This window comes from Miniopterus schreibersii, assembly GCF_964146895.1.
Source record: "Miniopterus schreibersii genome assembly, chromosome: 5".
In the NCBI taxonomy this organism is placed as follows: Eukaryota; Metazoa; Chordata; class Mammalia; order Chiroptera; family Miniopteridae; genus Miniopterus; species Miniopterus schreibersii.
The window spans coordinates 42,139,609-42,160,743 of NC_138106.1; the positions used below are offsets into that span (position 1 = coordinate 42,139,609).

The window sequence follows — 21,135 nt, forward strand, 5'->3', positions numbered from 1 at the left end:
AAGCCATGGAGCCAAGTGGTTGTGCTATCTTATAAAAACCTTTGAAACAAGTGAATTTCAGCAAAAAAAAGGTACCTAGTATGAGACTATGGCATACAGTTACAATGCGGCCCTCACCCCCCCATGGCAGGTGGTTACTGATGCAGGATGTGCGTGCCTTCTGGAAGTCCCTAAGTACCAGGTCCAGGCAAAGCAATGGCGAGAGGGAGAAAGAATGGCAATTTTACAATACTACCTAATAAAAATTCCAAAATTGTCTTGAGTGGGGGGGAAATTATGGTGACATGCTCAAAGTTGTGTTTTTAGAGGTCATTTTAATCATTTCTTAACAGCTTATCTCAAAGAAAAACACCACCACTCGGGGGAAGATGAAATCAAAGATTTATTTAGAATACAAAACATACAACATCTTCTGACTTGTATAAAGTTCCTCTGGAAGACCCCTGCTGAAATTAATTGGGTGAGCCATTTTATCTCAAAGAGGTAGGCAAGAGAGCTGAGAGAGCAAGGTGGTATTCGACTTGCTTTCTTAGCTCTCACTCCCCCAAAGAGGCAGCTCAATGTTGGCCATAATAAGTACACACCTCCCCCCCTTCACCCCCTCCTCCCTTCCGTTCACCCCCACATCAGGAGGTATCAGCACCAGCTCCACTCCCCAGAGTGGGTACCTTTGACCGTCCATCCCTGTCCCTCCGGGCTTTCATTTCCTTTCTGTAACAATGACGGCTGTCATTTTCCTTAGATACAAACTACATGCTAGATACCGTGCTAAAGATGTTTTATACTTAATCTGAGCCTCACCCATAGTTAATGAATTGCCATGAGGGCCAAGGAAGCTAAGACTCATGCTAACAGTTGGACAGGAAAAGGCAAAGCAGGGATTCAGACCAAGGACTGTCCAACTCCAAGGTCCTTGCCTTTTGTTCCTTCCCACACCTCTACACGGCATTAGGAAAAAGAAAGTGCTGACCTGATGTCTGCTAAGGGCCCTTCTAGCTCTGACCTGTTATTTCCAATAGTGTTAATCTCTAGGTCTAGAAATTCCACGCATAGGACCTCATCTTGTCCCTGCCTGATCATTTGCCTCCAGCACGCTCTGGGTGGAAGGACATGGATCAGAGCATCTGGGCAGCTCTGTCACTTATATGAGTTTGCTTCTATCTATCCGGTGTCTCACACTGGAGTTCTGCGGCCTCCTGTCACCTGCCTGTCAGCATACCTACTAGCCCTGGCTTCCCTTCATCCAAGAATATAGACTGTCCGCCAGTCTGTGTCCAGGAATAAGTTTTAGAAACAGCCTAAAATAAAAACTGCAAATGTTTTAATATATGCTTACACCCTGCTTGATGTTTTCTGTGCACTAACTCAGTAAAGTCTCAAAAATCCCCATTTATTTATTCACTCATCCAGCATAAAAATATCAAACACCTTCTCTATGCCAGGCACTGTACTGGGTGCTGGGAGATAACATCCACTGCATTTATATCTACTACATGAAAAAGGCTCAGAGAGGGTAAGTGGCTTGTCGAGCTAGGAACAAAGTGGCAGAGAGCAAAGATCTAAGAAGTCTAAACTTGAAATGATGACAAGGTGCCAATGCTCTCAAAACATCTCCAATAGCTTACTGATTCAATACCCAACGATACACAAAGTGCTTTCACATACATTATCTCATTTAACTCATCAAATCCACAACTAGTTTTAGAGAAAACATTGGTTCCTTATATTTCCTTATACTGTATAGTACAATAAAAGTAATTTTATCAAGAGTAGGTCTAAGTATCTCACCTTTTAACTTCTGACAAGTCACGAACCTTCAAGTAGCCGGATAAAGCCCTTCTTTCAAGAATAACAGGTTAAGCCTAATATGCCCACCTATGCAAAAAGTACCATGAGAACAAGTTACTTCACAAATAGCTAGTATTCTGGTGCCAAACTAAGCCTATTTCTTAAACTACCAACTTGAATTCAACATACACTACGGAATCTCTTCTCTATGCCAACATTTATTTACTTTTCTATGTTACAAAGAGTATACACTCCTAGCAATCTCAGTGTGGTAGTTAGAAAGGGAATGGAGAAAAGAGATGAGAGGAAACTGAACATCATTCCTGTCTACAGGGAGTAGTCTGACACTGGTATGTGAATAAGCAGATCCCGTATTGCTACAGTTTCCAAGAGAAAGCATACAACCAGTTTTTCTAATAGCCACCTGAATTCTTAGACGGTGCTAATTCAATTGCGTGCTTGTTTTTAATGCAATCAAGGCCAAATATAACAGGCCTACGAGCCAACTTCAGGTTGCAGACAGTTGATGTGTAACAGCTGGATTAGAATAATGACTAATAGGAGAAGATGAAAAGTATCCTAAGAGGCACTGACTCTGGCTGTTTCCAAACGGGCGAGAGAAAAGCAAAAGGCAGGTACTTGCAAATGGACTGAGAGAGAGGGGAGGCGATAGGAGTTCCCACCTACAGGACATTTCCAAGAGCTTCCTTCCCAGGGCTAGTGCACCGCCAAATGAGGTTCTGAATGGGCATTATTTAACACAGTGCCTGGCACCGAGTACACAAACAAGAAATGTTAATGTTCTATTAGTAGCCGTAGTATAGAAAAAGCTCAGATGGGTCTGCCACGTAATGTAACCTTCAGCAAGCTACTAAACATCTCTGCCTCTCTGTTCCCCTCTCTACAATGCGCTGGCACAGGCCACGTTTTGCTAAGCATCAGCTATCATTCCTGTGTTAGAGGGGATGGGAAGCCCTTTCCAAGGTATAATGTGACAAGTAAGAAAAGGAAAGCTCGGAAGGCTGTGAACACAGACAGAAGTTTTAGCAGATTATTTTAGAACAGTATAATCTGATTTTACGCATATTACCTAACCCATCTGCACCTAAACTGCTCAGTTTGCAGGATGGGAAAATAAAAAACTACTTTCCTTACAGGGCTTGGGGGTAAAATCACATTGTACATGTCAAATATAAACAAATGCTAGCCCTCATATTCAGTATAAAATTTCTGTTCTAGGAAACACAATCATAAGACCACCCAGAAGCGCACGAGAAAGTGGCAGCTTCCTGTTGCCTACACTTCATGAATGGTGCTAAATAGCCAGCGACCCTCGCTGCTCAGCATCTGCATGGTCCATCATCAGCTTCCAAAGTGTTTTCACTCTCAACAGGCTCAGTGAGCCTCACACCCACCACTGACTGGGAGTTCAGACAGTTTCGTCCTCATTTTACAGATGCAAATTTAGAAACTGAGTCTCTGAACATCTAATCCAAAGCACATCCCCATGTATCAGTCTGCCTGCCTGTAGTAGTCCATAAGTGCTAGGTAGAAAGGCTCAGAAAAATCTTAATTTAGGAGCCTGCTGAATTCCTCTTAATTTTCAGTCATTGCTTATTAATATGGCCAGTACAGGCTGACTCGGGGCTAATGTTACAGCAATTGAAAAGTAGAAAGTAGCTCTATAATTACCCTAATGCTTCTAATAGTTACACAATGGGCATAGAATTAGGTACAGAAGGGGGAAAATTGTATTAGACGCCTCTGAACCTTTGAAATTGCATTACTTAGAACCTTGGCAAATGAGCAGTAAGTATTTAAAGCAGATTAAGATGCATTTCCCATTTGGTGTGCTATTTAATTTGCACGAAAATATTTGGCTGTCACTGTGGGTGTACACCGCTTGGGGCCTTTCTCGGCGCCTTCCACGGTGCAGTCACAGCAGCTGAGTGGGCAGCCCTGAGCTTCTGCACCACCAGTAGCAGCAGGGGCCAGGTTACCAACCTCGGAGCCTGGGCCAAACTCTCCTGGAGCTCAATGAGTCATCCTGCTGAAAGCCACAGGAAGGGATCTGAGCTTCCCCACTGTGTCTTGTGACATGACGCCATGACTTCCTCAAATGAGAACAGAAACTGCTCTCCAAACATTCCCTCAAAAAATAAATAGCCCCAAACCAACCACTGTAGCAAATCGCCACATCTACCCCAGGAATTTCAAATGTATAGCGATTTGATGCCAAGTTTTGATACCAGTAAGAGTAAAATGACTGTACTTACAAAATCCTAAAATTATCGACCAGAAGGGCATCCCAGTTTCCTCATTTGATGGAAGGGGAAAGTGAAGGCTGGAGAGGGGAAGTAATGCTGAAGATGACATAATATGGTTCAAATGCCCATTACACGACAATACTCCACCTCCTAAAAGACCTGCAAAACATCCCTTACAATTCTTAGCCTTGTTGGGACAGGCTCCCTGACCATCTCTCAGGACCCAGCCCAGGCATTCCCCATGCCCAGGCTCTTTTCTCCCCAAATGGTTTTCAAATACAGTTTGGTCTCCCCCAGATTTCTTGCCTGCCCAGCCTTCTACCTGAACCCTCTGAAGACAAGTACAGGCCTTTTTCATATTGGAAATCTCTACCTCTCATCACAACAGAGGCAACAGGTAATTGGAACAACAAACTCAAGAACATCTAAAAGCTGCCAGAATCTTACAAACCTTGCCCATGGTCCACAAGGTATAGTCTAATTTTTTTGAGCATTATTACACCTTCTTCTATTCCTGATAAAGCTCCACCACTCAGTTCTTTAAGATGCTCCCTTCTCCCCACCCAGCACCCCATCCCTCCATCTCCCACCTGAACAACAGGCATTCTTAGTAGTGCTGTACCCATCTCACAGGGCAGCCAGCCCTCAAGGGAAAAGACAGGTTTGTTCGTTTTGTTTTGTTTTTAAATATCTTTTTTTATTGATTTCACAGAGAGGAAAAGAGAGGGAGAGAGAGAGATAGAAACATCAATAATGAGAGAGTCATTGATCGGCTGCAGCCCACAACCCGGGCATGTGCCCTGACCAGGAATCAAACCCCGATCGCCTGGATCCTAGGTCTACGCTCAACCGCTGAGCCACGCCCGGCTGGGCAAGACAGGCTTGTTTTCATCCAATCACAATAAAAAAGGAAGATTAAGAAGCAAGATAATCACTGATAAGAAATCTTCTCTTTGTCTAGCATCTCAGAACACATTCCCAAACTCTTCTTAGTCTTTCCAAGATTCTTTTTGGTATCCAGCTCCTCAGCAAGGTCACCAACCCCCTCCACACAACCCTCCAGTCACAGAGTCCGACAGAAGCAGGAAAAGAAGGAAGTGGGTGGTGGGTGGGTGAGTGGGGGCCGGCCAGGGAACACTCCACAACCCCCACTTCTCAAGAGACCTGGAGGAGCAGAAGTGTCTTACCTACTTGACATCTGGTCTGGGGCCCACCTTCTTCATTTCACCAGCAGGTGCCCAACCTCCAGCACACCCTAAATTCTTAAAAGAACTAGTATAATCTTCAACTCCATATGCAGACTTTCACGTGGGAATTCCACATTCTCCCACACCTAAGCACATACGACAATCATCTTTAAGTCGGGTCTCCCTAAATCATCTCCCTTTCTTCTAAGTGACAATTGTTAATATAAGTATGAGCTGTACTTGAATCTAGCCAGGAAAGAGGTTTCAATCCATGCAGCCCACCACTATGGATGATGGGGGAGGCTCTGTCCCCTCTTCAGGGCCCCTTGAGTTGGGTCTACAGAGTGCCCGGGTAAGCATCCTGCTTGGTCAATCCTACACGTTTTTGAAATGTCTGGGAAACTATTCAGGTAGAAGAAATATCTGTTAGTTTCCTGGAAAAATCCAGCTTTCATTTATTTACAAAACAAAAGAAAAAAAATCAGTAAGAGCTCCATTCTACCTACGTAAGAAAATGTTGAGCCAAAATGTTTGAACAAAGAATTACACTAGATGCTAAATCATCATGATTATTATTCAGATAACTTTTTATCCACTTCTCTGTTCACCGGCTGACCCACTAATCCCATTTCGAGGAGGTAAAAAAACAAAACAAAACAAAAAATGATTTTCAGAAAGCCATGGGAGAAAAGGGCAGTTGCATGTACTGTGTTGCTCATTTAATATGCTACACACCCGCTCATTTAATCCTCAAAACAACCCTGTGAAGTTGGCATTCTCATCAAAATCCTTACAAACTAAAACAGAGTATAAAATTAAAAGATGAAAAACATCTTTTTTTTAATCACAAATGGAATTTTGTCTGTCACCATTAAAAGTGTGAATTTTAGTTTAGCACCTGCCTCATCCCCAGGAGCTTTTCCAGAACTGCCACCTTCACCATGAAGCTCCAGGACATCTTTTACCCCTGTTTTATTAAAGAGAAAACAGGCTCAGAAAGGATAGCCTGCCCTAGGTAACACAGCTATCCCCTCACAGCTAAATTCTGACTCCAAAGTCTACATTCCTTCTTCCCACTGCCCCACCCTGCTTCCGTCACCTCGGAGACAGACACAGGCGTGTATTTCCTATTTGTGGCACTGATACCAGCCCTCCCTTCCCGATTCAGGACAAAAGCACTGGCATTGTTCCTCTCAAACAATAAAATCTTACGCAGAACCACGAATGTTGCCAACAAGGATGTCAGCCTGGTGTCCTGTTAGCATTTCATGGATTTTTGCAATGCCACAGTTGGCCAGCTGCTATCTCAACAGGCAATAATGCAGCTACAATTCTTTGATATTCGGAACTCAACTTTGGGGTGTCTTGGGTGTCACTGCAGCAGTTTGCCTATGGCTATGGGACCGCCAGCCGCAGCAGAGGACATGAGATGAAAGGAGCAGAGCTGCCTCTAGACATGAGGAGTAAGAAATAGTGGGAGAGACAGCGAGGGAGAGCCAATCACTCCCCTCTCATATTTCTAAAAGGAGCATCGAGGTACAACAATAAATAATAAATCTCCTCCATGAGAGACGAAAAAGACAAGGAAAGAGAAGATGGTGTAGTTATTAACAAACAGATTCCGTCATATGAAATAATTTTCCCTCAACAGATCAAACAACTCTCTGGTGGCCAGGAGGTATTTACTGTAAGTTGGTGACAGGTGTCAGAGAGGTTGCATAGCTTGTTCAGTGCCCTAAAGCTGGTAACGGTGAGGAGACAAAGACCCAGGTTTCCTGGCGGCTCTTTCTGCTCACAAGCCTCTGACATGGACAGGGGGCCTCACCCACTCCGGAGGGAAGTCACCGGGTTGCCTGTTACCGCTCATACCAGCACCTTGCTGTGTAGCAAGAGAGAGAAGCGAGGACTGTGACAAACCTAAGAAAGAAAGGGTGGCACTTCTAAAGGAGGCAGCTGCTGTTCAAGATCAGGTGATGCGGGCCATAGAGGAAATAAGGCCTAGTCCTCGTAACGTTTTAAGCTGGAAATCTGGTGCTGTGAAAAATCTCCCAACTTTTTGAAATGTGTGCTTTCAATTTTCAAAAACACCATGCTGGTCAAATCAAACACATGTACAGAGGAAACAGAGCTCACAGGTAACCAGTTCTAGATAGAGCAAAGAGCCGAGTCAGATGCTGGTTCCTGACTGAGCCATCCCAGGGCATGGAGTTATTGATGCTGTAAATCCACATGTCCACCACGCACTGTCTCTCATGAGTGCAGACTACTATTTATTTTTTCAAATATATGTAGATGCTATTATGAAAAATGTCAAAGTAATTTACATGATTAACTAAATTCATAGTAGCTCTCTATAACTTCTCATTTCCCACAATGAACTGACAGTAAAAATATAACCACTATCATTTGAATCCTCATACTTTTTTTCACTGAAAAAAGTGATCCTTATATTTAGAAAAGGTTGGAAGCGATTGGACTAGGCAATTAATGCCCATATTTTTATAATTCCATGATTATATGCTGCAGAGAGGTGGGAAACTAGGCAAGGAAAAGAAGCCCCCTAAACACACCAAGGAATAAAACTCAGCACACACATGGCCATCATCATAAACTGCATGCCAACTAACTGCTAAGTTCAAGAATGAAAGCAAAATAGCCAACAATACCAGCCATATTTATTGAGCCCCTCTCAAATATTTACTGAATCATGTTTCAGGCAAGCTAAAAGAAAAGACAAAGACAGATATGTGCTAGACTATAACTGAGTTTTTATGGGGATGGGAAATGTCAGAAATCAGTCACAAATAATTACAAATTCATAACTGATCAGTGCAACTAAGCAGCCTGTGAAGCTAAGATGCCAGTTTGGGAGAAACTGACCTGTTCTGTGTCAGCCTGAAAGGCCACCAATATTGAGAAACATTGATTTGAATGAGTTGAGATCTTATGGGTAAGTAGAAGTTAGTTTTGTGGGCTGTGGTAGGAGGGATGGGACATTCCAACAAAAGGCCTCAGTGGGAGGGGACGTGGTATTTCCAAGGAACTGAAAGACCAGTGTGGCTGAAAACAAGAGTGAGGGCCTCTGAGGTTTGAGTTGAGGCTGAAGAGGTGGTTGAAGAGGAGTAGAGCATTGAGGCCTTCTAATCATGTTCAGAATGTCTGGGTTTTAAGAGAGATTGCAACGTCCATACCTCCCATGATGCCTACCTCATAGCAGGTATGCAAGAAATATATGGTAAAACTGAAGCCATGGCAGGAGATGAAGCTGGAGAGTGAGCAGGAATTGCTGGGTCTTTGAAGGCCTAGTAAACCAGACTAAGGAGTTTAAACTTCACTTGAAGAGGGACGGGCTGGCCCAGAAGGTTTCAGGTATATTTAAAAGATGACTTAGCATGGAGAATGGATAGAAAAGATGCAAGAGTGGAAGGAGAAAACCCAGGGGGAAGATTGTTACAGTAATCCAGGAATTAGGTGGCAGTGGCCCGGCCTGGGTGGTGACGGTGGGACTGGAGAGAAGAAAACAGTCTAAAGAAAGAGGCAGGATTGACAGGCCTCGGTTCCTCTCCAGCACAGGGATAGGAAGGTGAGGGGAAAGCTCAGGGTGACTGTAAAGCTCCTGTCTTGGGCACTCCGCTGAATGGTGCTGTGGCTGCTAAGGAGGAACAGGTTTGGAGCACAGAGAGACTCCCCTTGGATAATTGATTTGGGGCATCTTTGGGACATCCAAGTGGAACTGTCCCAGAGGCAGCCAAGAGATCCAGATGGACACAGGTTTGGGAGGCAGCAGAGACACTGCTGTAAAATGGGAGGCTGGAGAAAGTGCGAGGAGAGAAGAGACAGAAGCAGTTATGGAGGGTTGGACAAAAGAATATAGGTCTGTCCTTTATGGGGACATATATGGAAGCCAGGGGAGAATTCAGGAGAGCGGCCAGCAGTGTCAACTTGGAGAAGGAATGACAAACCCAGCCCCTTGTTGTTTTGTTTTGCTTTTTTCCTTTAGGTTACTGATCATAATCTGTACTTTTTTTTCTTCTTCTTCATTGTCCACCTCCTCCTAAGACTTTTAAAACAAGATGAGGGTCTGTTGCCCTTCTTGCTCCTGCCTGGCAGAGGACTTGTTGTACAGAGGTTCTCCAAGGTCTCTGCTGAAGGTTTGAATGGAGAATACTGCATGAATGTTTCGGAAGCAATCAGCAACGAAGGAGAAATGGCAGGTGAAGGGGGCGGGATTAATCCCCAGGGGCGGTTTCTGAGCCAGAGAGAGAAAGGGATCCAGGAGGCAGGAACAGGGGTTGGTTGGTCTTGAATTCCACAAAGATACTTAGTAAAATCACTTCCCACCAATCCTCTTCCCCAAGAACCAGAGATTATAAAATTCCCCCCCATGAGTTCTATGTTGTCCAGGTGGGTTTGCCAATCTAGGATGTTTCCATTCCCACTGATCTTTTATTGCAGGAAAACCATGAGTAAGTAGGCTGGAAATGAGGCTTCTCTGAGCATTCCAATTCCAAGCCTCTGAATCATGAGCAGCACTAAGATCTCAAGAAGTTATTTCATCCCAACAACAGATTTCATAGCATGATGCCAACGTGCTTCAATGCTTTAAGACAAGTCAATGTACCAACATCTGCCCTTAAAAAGGAGGGCAGCTAGACAAGTTTATTTAACAGACACTCATTTTTCAAAAGTAGTCACAGCACTAAAGAGGCATATCCCTTAGTTCACATAAAACCCAATTCAATTTATAAGTTTTGATTTCAAAGTAACTTTCTTAAGAGTACATTTTGGCCTCTTTCACTGAAAAAAGATCTGCTCCCCATTCTCCCCACAATGGTAGACTACATTAACTATGTTCTAATTAAACATCCTAAATCTGGAATGAAAGCCACTTGGGGAAGGGGGGGAAGTGGAGGAGAGAAAGGAAAAAGCCTGTGCTTTCATAAGACTGCCCTAATTTACTTAGCATCAAGGGCCCAGTTGACCTTTAGAGAGCCTTAAATCAATCAGTTAGCTAGGCCACACCTTCTTAGTTTCAAAATGAAGACTGTGGTAAGATGTGATTTCATACAAAGGACTTTCAATAAACAAAAACCACAATCATCCAACGAATGTTTGCTCTGAGGGCTGCCAAGGCCAAACGATGGAATGAAGAGACTCTAGCCCAGGAGCCACAAGATCCATATTGGCACCTGGCTTCCAGGACAGTAAAACCACCATATTTTCCACCCTGCCCGCTATTCCCACACTTCCATCACCCCCCTCAAAGTTTAGCATCACCTCATGTTTATATGCCAGCAACCAACACAGAGCCTGGCATTGTGATGGCACTTGGGTTTTAGAAAGGTACAAGGGACAGAGTTGGACTGCCTAGGTTTGAATCCAGCCTCTATCACCAGCCTGAGCAATTGACTTAACTGCTAAAGTTTCCTTATCTCTAAAGCTGTGAGGATTAAATGAGTTAATGATTCTAAAGCAATGGAACAATACCTGGCAAACAGTGAGGAAGAGTTTCCCAATATCTTTGTCATCCTTACCACCATCAGTCTGACCTTGAGTAAGTCGCTATCCACTGTGGGGTTAAATTTCCCCACCCATGAAATCATGGGGTAGATGAACTGATCTCAGGAAGATCCCCAGTGGCTTAGCTCCACTATAATGCTTTGAATCCTATTACAACTCTAAATCCTGCTCAGGCTCAGAGCTCTCAGACCCGCAGCAAGAAGGGAAGGCAGTGCTGGCTCCCCTTCAGGTCCCTGAGGCTCTCTAGCCCAAGGAGCTTCAGCTCCTCCCACCCATAGGCTGGCCCAGAGTCCTGCAGTCCACCTTCCATATTACAGACACAGAGTGTTCAGAGATGAAAATATTTGACGTGATCCCTCAAAGCTGTGGAAACAGCACAGGCGTGAGAAAAGGACACTTCAAAGAAAGAAACCAGAGAGGGAGAGATGGGCCAATCAAGACAAAAGCAAACACACAGACCAAAAACACACTATACCCATGGGGTTGTTCATCTAGGATCCTTTGTCTTACAGCAATTAAGAGAACTTCAAACTACACGGGCAGCTCTGGAGCAGCGGGCATGTTCTTACCTTGAAGCACAGCCCTCTCGGAGGGACAAGCCCTCCTTCAAACCCAGGCAGACCCTCCCTGGGGAGCAAACTCTTCCGAGTGAAGAGTCTCAGGAAGCAGTTACTTGCTGGACATTTCCCTAACCTCCACTCGGACCAAAAGCAAGACCAGTGTTCAGGATGATCAAGTCCCCTTTCCTTTCTGGCCTCAGCTTCCCCTTCTGTAAAATGGAGGAGGGAGGAATTCCAGCCAACTCATTTCCAAGTTTCCTAGTGTTGTAGGCAGCAGAAGGTGTTAGTCCAGTGAGGTCAGACGGGACCTGGGTTCAGCAAGCTCAGTACTTCAGTTCTGGCTAGAAAAGAATTCAGAGCCAAGACTCCAACTGTAAGAGAACATTTATTTATAAAATCACAGAGGTAGAAGAAGTAATTTGTAGAAGAAATGGGCTTAGGAACAGGTTATAGAGGCAAAGGAAGGGCCCCAGGAGCTTGGGGGTCAGGAAATTAATGGTAACGTGCGGGGGGCGGGGCGAGGGTGAAGGGAAAGGGAAGGCAGGGGTGCTCCTAGGAGGGAGAGCACTCCGGGTCCTTAGTCTTAACTAAGGGTTGTAAGGGTGGAGATTTTAGGGGAGGTCCTAGGGGAAGACCTGAATATTCAGCAGCTTTCCAGGTGTGTCTTTTCAGGGTTGTGGTCTCCACTGATTGATTGGTCTGCACCAGAGCTGGGGGTCATTATTCAATGCAGCTGGTCCTGAGGTCAGCAAGGCTGGTTTTGCTGCTTTTCTGGGCCTGGAGCTGAAATACAACTGAGGCCCAAATGTTATCTCTACAGAGGAAAGGTCAGGAGGAAAGGACACCCTGGGGGCAAGGTCCCACCCAGCAACTGTCCTATGCTAGGCACCCAGGGCTTTCTGCCCTGGTGACCTTCTGTACCTGGCCATAGTCCTTGCTCTGCTCATGTCTGTCTAACTGCCTACAACATCAGCAGCATTAAAACTATAGCATTCCCATCAATGGCTTCCACTTTGCAGGGGGAAAAGATCCTCTTTAATGAGATAAAAAAGACGGTTTAGAGTGATTTGCTATTTTCTGCCTGAACCTAGACCTCCTGAGTTCAAACCCCACTCCACCGGTAGCTCTGTGAATTTGGGCAAATTACTTAACCTCTCTGTGCTTTGGAAGTCTTGTCAGTAAATAAGAATAGGAAGAGTAACCCTTCCTGAGCGGGTTGGCATTAAGATTAATTGTTTAAATACATAAAGTATAACATACTAAGAATTGTGCCTAGTGTGGTTATTATTTTCAAAGTTACATAGTTTTCTATTCAAAGGGAATACTTGGGAGACAGTATGCTAAGATTAACACCAGCACACACACACACACACGCACTTGGCAGAGAGCTAGGAAGTCTAGGTTCTAGGTATCATTCTGCCCCGAAACTAGCTGTGTGTTTATGGGATGAACCAAAGCACTGCTCCTCTCCGGGTCTCAGTTTCCAGAGCAGGCACATAAGGTTGCCCTAAAAGTATTCAGATCAGAGGAGATACACTGGCAGCCACAGTGTTCTGTTTGACCTGCAGTTTTAGACCACATATGTTCCTTTAAGATTTGATTTTTATTCTCAGTATTTAAAAATCTGGAGATTTTCCATAAACAACCAGATTTATCGTGTCTCTTAAAACATCTGAAGTTCTATCAGCCCTGGCCCCTTTAAGCAATGGTTCTGAAAGCGTGGGTTCTGGACCAGTAGCAGCTGTATCACCTGGAGACTGACTAGAAATACAAATTCCTGGGGCTGAATCCCAGACCTGTTCAATCAGAAACTCCAGGAGTGGTGCTGGCAATCTGTTCTAATAGCATTGCAGTGGAGGAACAGCTGGCAGGGGCTGGGAGCAGTGACCCTTTTTAGAAAAAAGATGTAGCCCTAGCTGGTTTTTCTCAGTGGTTAGAGCATTGGCCCTCAGACTGAAGGGTCCCGGGTTCAATTCCAACCAAGAACATGTACCTCGGTTGCAGGCTTGATCCCCAGCCCTGGTCGGGGTGGGTGCGGGAGGCAACCAATCCATGTGTCTCTCTCACATGGATGCCCCCCCCCCCCCGGCCCCACTTCCACTCTCTCTGAAAAGCAATGGAAAAAATATCCTCAGCTGAGGATTTTTAAAAAAAAGGTAAATAGATGTAAAAGGTTGTCTCACTCCCCAGTGCACGTCCCCCACTCCCAGGTGTGCCTGACTCTGACCCCAAAAACCAGTTGGCATTTACTGAGCTGCCCACCACTCTCGTTTTCCTTAAACTCTTTTTGTCCCTATTGTCCAGTCCCCGGTGGGCCTTTGGCTCACCAGCTCCTATCTAGACAGACCACCCCTTCTCACAACAGGGCTATGAGCCCCTTGGGCACTGATGCCAGTAGGATTATGTCATTCCAAATCAGAGCCATAGCCTGGATGACAGCAGGCTGCATACACCAAGGGCACAGTTAAAACTGTTGAGTTTCCTTTATTAATCACAATCCACACAAGCAGCTGCTATAAGAACAGCTGCGGCTGCTAAAAGGATGATCTTGAAGCAGCCTAGAAAAGTGCTTAGGAGTTGAATACCAATAACAGACATGCGCAGGCTTGTAACCTATTGACTTGGTTCTTCCTCCAGATCTTCCCTGCCTCCCTCTGGGCCAGAAATCCTCCTGCTTCCACACCCTGGGACAGGGTGGGTGGGTAGGGGAGAAGGTTCTAGGTTAGCGTAACACAGATAATTTGGGGTACCTTTAAAGGACTTGAGTTTGACCCTACCTCGATCCTTTGGTGACCTTGAGTGAGTTACTTAACTTCTCTTGACCATCAGTGTCTTCCTATGTTAAGACAGATACAATAATAACCTACTTCATATGGTTGTTGTGATGTCAAAATCAGATTATGCATATAAAAGTATCTGGTAAACTGTAGAGGACTAGATAAAAGGCTTATTGTTGTCCCATGAAAACTGCTGTTTGACCCATAAATGATCTAATGTAGCACTCACTGCTTCTAGCCTAGGGCTATCAGGTGAAATCAGAGAATCACATGACTACAAAGGGCCTTCTGAGGATCTGTAACCCAACCTTCCAACACCGCTTCCCTCCCCACCAATCCCTGAATGCCCTGAACAAGAGCCAAGCCAAAGGGTGGCCCCACATGGAAAACCTTCACCTGCAAGAAGGCCACTCATTCCAAGGAAAGCGGCCCATTCTTTCCACCCCGGGCCTAATCCGAACACAGACCATTCCTCTTTGTGGAGGCCAAATGAGACTTGCTATCATTCAAGCAGCCCTGAAAGCTTGAAGCCCACCTGGGGCCTCTGCACATGCTGTCCTGTCCACCTGGAATACTCTTCCATCTAATCTTCAGGTGGCCAGGTCCTTCTTGCCCTTCCATTTCAATGTCTTTTAGAGAGGCCTTCTCGAAGGGTCTTCACTCCATCCTACCAGTTAACCTCCAACATCACACTCTGTGCTTTGTTTTTTTAATAGCACACATCCCAATTTATCCTTGTTGAATCCCCCAGAGAACAGAAGTCCTATAGACATAGTGACCTTCCTTCTCTGATTCAACACTGTGCACTTATCTAGTAATTGTATCACAGTAATTACACTAGCACATGGCAGGCACTGCAACATGTGTTGAATGAATTTATAAATGACCGAATCCTTCACACCATTCTACACACATTGTAGATATACAAATACTTGTTAGAAGAAACAAAAACCTAAACAATACTTACACCAACTCCCACTACTAACTTAACTCATTTCACAAAGAGTAATCATGGCTTCTTGTGTTGAGAAAAAATATATAAAAAATAAACAAAATTGAACAACAGCTCCCCATGTCAGCTTTATCCACAGTGGCACTGGCCCTAGTTATCTGTTTCTTTATCTTGTATAGAGGGAATTCATGAAAAGGCACTTAAGTGGACAAAAAAACAGATAGCTGTTTCCTGGAGAGAGGGCCTCATAATGGCATAATTATAAACTGTCCTTAAAGAAATGACTCAGCTGCCAAGTGCTTACCCAAGTCCATTGTGAAACTGACAGGGACCCTAAGAACTAGTTGGGCAGGGCCTAGCAATCAGATGTGGAGAATGCATACCTACAGGGCATGTACTTACCCATTTCATAGTCAATCAGCCTCAAGGGCTATATACCTGTGGTCAGGGGGAGGGCAGAAAAACCCAGACAGGAATGAAAGGTGCTACGCTGGCCTTGTCTGAGAATATAGACTCACCCCAGCAACCCATGAAAGATGCCTGAGGGTAAAAAAGCCTACAAAAGCTCTGGGCAGGCTGTGTGCTGCAGGAGACACTCAGATCTGGGTGGATCCTGTTCTATGACTTACTTTAGACCTCCCACTAAGTCACATCACCTCCAAGTCTCAAAACTAATCCCATCTGCAATGTGGGTTAATAGTTCCTACACAACCTTTCTCAAAGGCCTGTCCAAAGAATACCATGCCATACCAGATGTGAATATTTACTGTAATCTGTAAAGCACTGTACAAAGGTGGGTTATTGAGGGCACATGATAGTAGTTTATCATAATAAAGTATCACTATAATTTGGATTCCAGAGTAGGCATATGCACACTTGCAGGTTGACTGATAAGCGTGTGGAACACCTCCAGGGGAAAGATGACTTATGCTTTGTCATAGCTTCTATAAGGCCCCACCTGTGGGCATGCTGGAGGCCCACAAGTACCCTAGGTGCCTATGAAAGAAAAGTCAAGGTCTATAAGAAAAGGGACATTTCCCCAAATCACTGTTTGCTCTCAGTCAACACACTATTGCAATCACTTGGGACATTTCTTAAATTGCCCTGTGGTAAGTCTTAAGGACCTTATTCTTGGAAGGCAGAAAAAACTCTGCTACCACATAAGGAGATCAGATTAAGATTTTCTTGACCCCAGCAAAGACTATATAGCATGGCTTAAAGGAAAGGGAAAATCATAAAGAGACAATGTCAGAAAGTGCTGATTCCTTAAATACAGCCTGAAATAAGCTCACACAGAAGGTCTCCTTTAAAGTGAATCAAGTCACAACACTGTGAGTACCTACTGTGTACATGACCCCAGTGGGTGCTGCAAAGATAAATGAGCCAGGGATTCTTTAACCCAGGGCATGAGAAAGAATGTGCTAAGAGATAGAAAAGGGGACCAGGTGTTAGGAAACAGAGGAAAGGTAAATTGTTTTCTCCTTGGAGAGAGAGGAAATCTTCATGAGTCAAGAGGCATTTGAGCTGGGAGAAGAAAACAAAGCAGAGATAAGGTGTCAGAGGTTGTGTTTAGAAGCTGAGACTCTTAACTACCTCTGTGACAGATATCTTGACAGGCTGGAAAAGCCAATGAATCCGAGCAAAAAACAGTGTCTTTAAATGAATATGATGAAATTACACAGGACCTCAAAGAAAGTAGTATTAAAACACAAAATGCATTTAAAGAATAAATTTGTGATAGAGGACCATGTGATTCATGTGATTCATGAATGCAGTAAATAAAATCCAGTAGCAAGTCTAATAGCCACCATAATTTCAAAGCAGCAATAAATGATTTTTTGAGATATCTGTAACAACTTTAATGTGAAATGAAAGTATCTGTGATTTCTGTTGGTAGCAAAAGTGAAAGACATAGGTACTACTATGCTTTGTTACCTACTTTTATAATGGAAGGAAATGCTATATTTCAGTTAGAGGTTAATGAAAATAAAGATATGGCTTCTTCTCATTCAAGTTCATAGACTCCATGCTGTTGTTTCCATGGACCCAGGTTAAGAAATGCTGATAGAGAAAACAGCCTAAGCAAAGGAAGAAAGGGAGAAATATAGTCAGTGTCACATGACCATGCTGAACATACAAAGACACAGCGAGGAGATGACATTGAAACCCTCAGAAGTCACCAATACGAAGGTTCATCATCCTCAGTTATTAAATCACAGAATGTGCTCTAAGTTCCAGAACAGTATCTTCTTGTGGAATAAAAGAGGAATGAAAGAAGCTAGGAGAACATCTTTCCACAGGTTTCAAGTTATAGCTTCATTTTAAAAGTATGGTAGATGTGAGCATGTTGATGAATTTACCAAAGAACACATACCCAATAAGAATACTGTTAGTAAGACTTTATGCATGTAAGAATGAGTGGGTGTAAGCATGTTTATAAACACAGATGTCTAGAAAAATGTACATAAAATATTAACATATTTAGAATTTGGGAGTGATTTTACTTTCATCTTTGTATTTTCTGTAATTGGAAAATGGGCAAAAAGAGGTCCAAAAGAGGTTAGGAGACTTTATTCAGGGTCACACACACCATACAGTACAAAATAGAGCTGGTACTAGAACTCAGACATGTCCTTCCTTTGTGCTGCACAAAACTTTTCAAATTCAGAATTTAATGTTCCTGGATGCATAAGGTAGGTAGTCGTGTGCTGCACAAGGACATTTCAGTCAATGGTGGTCCCATAGTTATAATGGAGCTGAAAAATTCCTCTCACCTAGTGACGTCATAGCTGTTGTTACGTGGTAGTGCAATGCATTTCTCACGTGTCTGCAGTGATGCTGCTGTACAGCGTTTCTAAAGCACTGTAGTGTACAGTAGTGCACAGGAAGGTCCCAGGCCTTCACATTCACTCACCACTCACTCACTGGCTCACCCCGAGCAGCTTCCTGTCTTGCAAGCTCCATTCATGGTAAGTGCCCTATACAAGTATACCACTTTTCACCTTTTAGACCATATTTTTACTGTACCTTTTCTATGTTTAGGTATGTTTAGATACACAAATACTACGGCGCTACAACTGCCTACAGTATTTAGTACAGTAACGTATATACAGATATGAAGCCTAGGAGCAACAGGCTACCCATCGAGCCTAGGTGTGTATAGTAGGTTATACCATCTAGATTTCTTATAAGTATACTCAATGATGTTTGCATGACAAAATCACTCAACGATGCATTTCTCAGAACAGATCCCATTGTTAAGCGACACATGACTAATTATTAGCCCCAACTTACATATTCAGAAACCGAGGCTCAAAGTTTGTTAAGTGACTTGCCCAAAGTCACACAGCATGTAACTGGAAGAGTCAGGGCTAGAATCCAGGTCTCTTCCCACTCCTGAGGGCAATAATACTAGTGTCATTGTTAAAAGCAAGGGTTGCATTAGCCTGTCCCAGCTATGCCACTTACTTGCTTGTAAACTTAGGAAACTCCTGAATTTTTCAAATCCTATTGTTCTGCATAGTCCTTTACTTCCAAGTGTTAAATGATACGATGATGTAAAGCCCTATTACAACCTCTGATACAGGGTACCCTCTAATCATCTCAATCACTACACCTCCCCACCTCTGTCCTGGGTGGAGGACTCCAGTTCCAGGAGCCAGTAGACATATCTGCTCTTTAGGCTCAGCAGTCGGGTTCTAGTCTCAAAAGTCAAGTGGGACCATGCTCATTGCGCTAGGAGCAGCTCTACTGAACAGGGAATGCACATCAGGTAAAACACAGGACAAGATGCCAGGGTGCTGAGCAGCCAGTTTGGGGATCCTAGGGATTCTGATTCAGTAGATCTGAAATGGGACCAGAGATTCTGAATTGTTAAAAAGCTCAAAGAGAATCTAAAGAGCTAACATTCAATGACAATTCTCAGCCTGACAAGAGGGAATCTAACATTTCTGCGAATATAAAAGGGTCCCAGTCTAATCTAGAGCAATGCATTATCCAGTGGGCAACACGAGGACATCCGGGGAAGACCAGGATCATCAACAAATCTAGGGCTCTTCTGTCAAAACAAAGGGCAGCAACTGCCCAGAGCCATGGAGGTGAAATGAAATCAACCCAAACTAGCAGCAAAAATAAATGTTCTGAGGGGCCTCCCTGCCCTAGATGCATAATGTTGTCAGAGCTGGAATAGGCTTCACAGATGATCTTGTGCATCATACAGATACAGCACATTAGCAATTTGAACTCTAAAGAACTTATCAAGACTTGGAGGCCCACCAAGCAGTGATTCGCAATAAAGTCCCTCAATAAATAAATATTGCTGAATGAATTAAGAGAAAAGTGGCATTCAAACACCGGAAAAACAGGGCTTCAAAATGACCTAGTGTGAAGATACAGGAAGTGTCTAAAAACATGGTAGGTCCAGCATCACTCCAAAGTACCACACCGTAAGTTTAGAACTTAAAAGCGGCCATGTGGTATTTATGGGCCTGAAAAGAGACAAGAGCCAGCAAAACTATATTCCTCAAGTTGGTAGCCAGAAAGGAGAGAAGGGTCTCCAAAAGCCCATATGAATTCCAGCTTGGGCTCACTATTTCGTCCTTAGGAACCTGCATACTGCTTGCAGGCAGTGTAACATTCAGTAAATATTTGTTGAATGCATGAAAGTAAGAGAGGGAAAGAACGAGATAGACAAAGAGAAACCTTCCCTGCTCCTAGAGGCTAAGCAGGCTACTGAGGGCAGCAATCCCCAGGGAGGGGGCCTTTCTGGTTGTCTGAACCAAGAGGGAAAGAAACTGATTACTAGTACAGTGGAAGGAACACAACCACTTGGGTTCAAATTCAAACTCTGTATGACCTTGGCATAAGAACTAGACTTCTTTGAGCCTCAGTGTCTCATCTTAAAAAGGAGATAATACTTCACCTACTTCACCTCCAAAATAGGCATGATATTTATCCTTACGAAGTTGTTGGAAGAAAATTACGTGAACTAATGGATTTGTGCAAAGTAGCTAGCACAATGGCCAGCACACAGTATGAGCTTAACAAATGACAATGCATGTTAGAATTAATCATGCCCGCTGTAGCCAGAGCCTATATTCTCCTGGGCCGCCTCTACTCATACTCCATAGTTTTTTCTGATACCAAACTGTAGATATAATTCTAGTTTAAGTTCACTAGATTTCCTAATAATGTCCATTTCTTGAAATAAATATTAAAATCATGTATACATTCTTTTTCAGTTTACAAAGTAACTTCACATTCACACATAATTCTGAAATGATGCATTACTGTTATTCATATTTAGTAGATGAAAGAACTTAAGACCGCTTAGCCAGCAAGAGGCAAAGTGGAATTGTCAGAGATTTTAACATTTTATTATAATGGCCATCATTTTCTTAACCAGAAATTCAAACAAGTCATTTTATTGTGGAATAAAATACTGCAACTCAGACGGCTCCAGAAATCACATCAGATGCTGCTTGGATCATCCTAATATTTATAGCTGATATCAGAAACAAAATCCTGAAAGAAGCAACAGTAGTACTTTTTTAAACAAAGGCCTTCCTCTGGTCTTAATGCATCTATTATAAATAGTCTCAAGTAGGAGAGGAACATGTCAGAGTCAGGCCAATAAGTGTTTTAGCAAGATCGCTACCATTTATTAGCCATAGGGCCCTGGATGATTCTTAACCCCAGTAAATTTCAACATCCTCATCTGTGCAATGGGAAAACATTGCTCCTAAGGTTATATGAAGTTCCTGGCATAGGGAAGACAAGCAGTAAATTATAGCTATCTAACAATCACGCCATGGTACTGACCATTCATTCAGACTACAAGCAGTCTAAGTGATTACTTGTCTCGCTCCTGGCTTCTCTAACTTCTGCATAGCCCCTGTTCTGCAACAGGGGACACAACCAGTCTCCACCCGACCTCACCAGGGAATGAAGATAACAAAGGAGCTGGCGGAGACATTATGCAAATACTAAATATTATTAAAACATTAATGAACTCTGGCAATTTCCCTGAATTTTGATAAATGGTATGTATTATGCACTGTCAGCCTCTCACACAATCTGGGCTCT

At 43.6% G+C, this 21,135-nt stretch overlaps 1 protein-coding gene across 4 annotated transcripts in view; it reads right to left on the reverse strand.

Annotated features, from left to right (window-relative positions):
- MB21D2 (Mab-21 domain containing 2) overlaps positions 1-21,135 on the reverse strand; it is a 101,827-nt gene that overhangs the window by 77,545 nt on the left and 3,147 nt on the right. The window contains exon 2 of one of the 4 annotated variants that reach the window (XM_081137731.1): positions 11,958-12,116. The exons of 2 other annotated variants lie outside the window; for them this stretch is intronic. The gene's annotated coding sequence lies outside the window, so the exon portion shown is untranslated. The remainder of the gene's footprint in view (positions 1-11,957; positions 12,117-21,135) is intronic. One more of the 4 variants, XM_081137732.1, reaches the window with a different exon arrangement.